The sequence below is a fragment of the Colobus angolensis genome, unplaced genomic scaffold (assembly GCF_000951035.1).
Source record: "Colobus angolensis palliatus isolate OR3802 unplaced genomic scaffold, Cang.pa_1.0 Scaffold130, whole genome shotgun sequence".
Lineage (NCBI taxonomy): Eukaryota > Metazoa > Chordata > Mammalia > Primates > Cercopithecidae > Colobus > Colobus angolensis.
In genome coordinates this window covers 1,358,519-1,360,152 of record NW_012114253.1, presented here as the reverse complement: position 1 = coordinate 1,360,152, position 1,634 = coordinate 1,358,519, and the positions used below count along the sequence as shown (strand labels likewise).

At 42.2% G+C, this 1,634-nt stretch overlaps 1 protein-coding gene across 2 annotated transcripts in view; it reads right to left on the bottom strand.

Annotated features, from left to right (window-relative positions):
- Nucleotides 1-1,634, bottom strand: part of EIF4G3 (eukaryotic translation initiation factor 4 gamma, 3) — a 374,612-nt gene that overhangs the window by 169,596 nt on the left and 203,382 nt on the right. The gene's annotated exons all lie outside the window — the stretch shown is intronic.

Here is a 1,634-nt window from a genome sequence, read left to right as displayed (position 1 = left end):
AGTGAGCCGAGATTGCGCCACTGCACTCCAGCCTGGGCGACAGAGCGAGACTCTGTCTCAAAAAAAAAAAATAAAATAAAATAAAAAAATAAAGGACCACTGTTGTTCACTACCACCATACCTTAATCAAGGCAGTCCACACTTCTTGAGAATTTTAAGGAATTCACTAATGAAACTACCTGGATCTGGAAGCTTTTAGGGGAGTCCTTCAATTAAGACTTCTAATGCCAGCTATTGTTCAGGTATGGAAAACTATTTCTAACATTCTTTTAAGTATAGCTTTAATTTATTTATTCTACTTTCTTCTTTAGAAACATCTGTAACTACCGTCTTCTAGTTTCATTATTTCTTCTATTCATTTTTCCGCTTTCTGAGAGTGTTCTTCAAGTACAACTTCTATCATGATGATTCAACATTACCAAAGCATATAGTTTCCCGACTGTAGTGTCATGATACATTGTCATGTGCTGTTCATTATGATATAAGCACAAGTAATTTGTTTCTAATAATAAAAACAAGTTTTAAACCAAAGTCTTGAACCTCATTATTATTTTCTTGTTTGTTTACTTGAGATACAGTTTCACACTGTCGCCTGGGCTGGGGTGCAGGGGTGCGATCTCACTGCAACCTCCCCCTCCCAGTTTCAAGTGATTCTCGTGCCTCAGTCTCCCAAGTAGCTGGAATTACAGGCGTGAGCCTCCACACCCGGCTAATTTTTGTATTTTTAGTAAAGATAGGTTTTCTCCACGTTGGCCAGGCTGGTCTCGAACTCCTTACCTCAAGTGATCTACCCATCTCGGCCTCCAAAGTATTAGGGTTACAGGTGTGAGCCACTGCACCGGGCCTGAACCTCATTAATTTTTATTAAGTTAGAGTAATTCAAGAGTATTGCTATAAGTCACCCCACCTATCTGTGAATGTGGGAGTCTCTCCTGAATATAAAGATCACCCATTTTGTGTGTTCTGTTGGGTAAGAAATTGCAAGCCACTCTTCTACAAGTTTTCTGCCATTTGACTTTTATGTTACTACACTCCAATTCTCTTGGGCCTGCCTCATTAGACACAGACAAATTCCCTATAAATTATAAAAAACAATTAGAATACATTTTCTAAACTCTGTTTTTTGTTTCTTAAAAGATATCTATTCCACAGGAAGGACTTTTCTTGCTATCCTTAATATCTCAGTTCTTTTTCTCTTGTGCTGTTTTTTTCTTCTGTCAATTCATACTTGAGCTGATTAAGACTGGTGTTGGCCAGGCACAGTGGCTCACGCCTATAATCCCAGCACTTTGGGGGCCCACGGTGGGCAGACTGCCTGAGCTTAGGAGTTCGAGATCACCCTGGGCAACATGGCAAAACCCCACCTCTACTAAAATACAAAAAATTAGCCAGGCCTGGTGGCTTGTGCCTGTAGTCCCAACTACTCAAGAAGCTGAGGCATGAGAATCGCTTGAGCCTCGGAAGCACAGGGTGCAGTTGAGCTGAGATCCCACCACTGCACTCCAGCTTGGGCTAGAGTGAAACTCCATCTCAAAAAAAAAAAGGGCCGGGCGCGGTGGCTCAAGCCTGTAATCCCAGCACTTTAGGAGGCCGAGACGGGCGGATCACGAGGTCAGGAGATCGAGACCATCCTG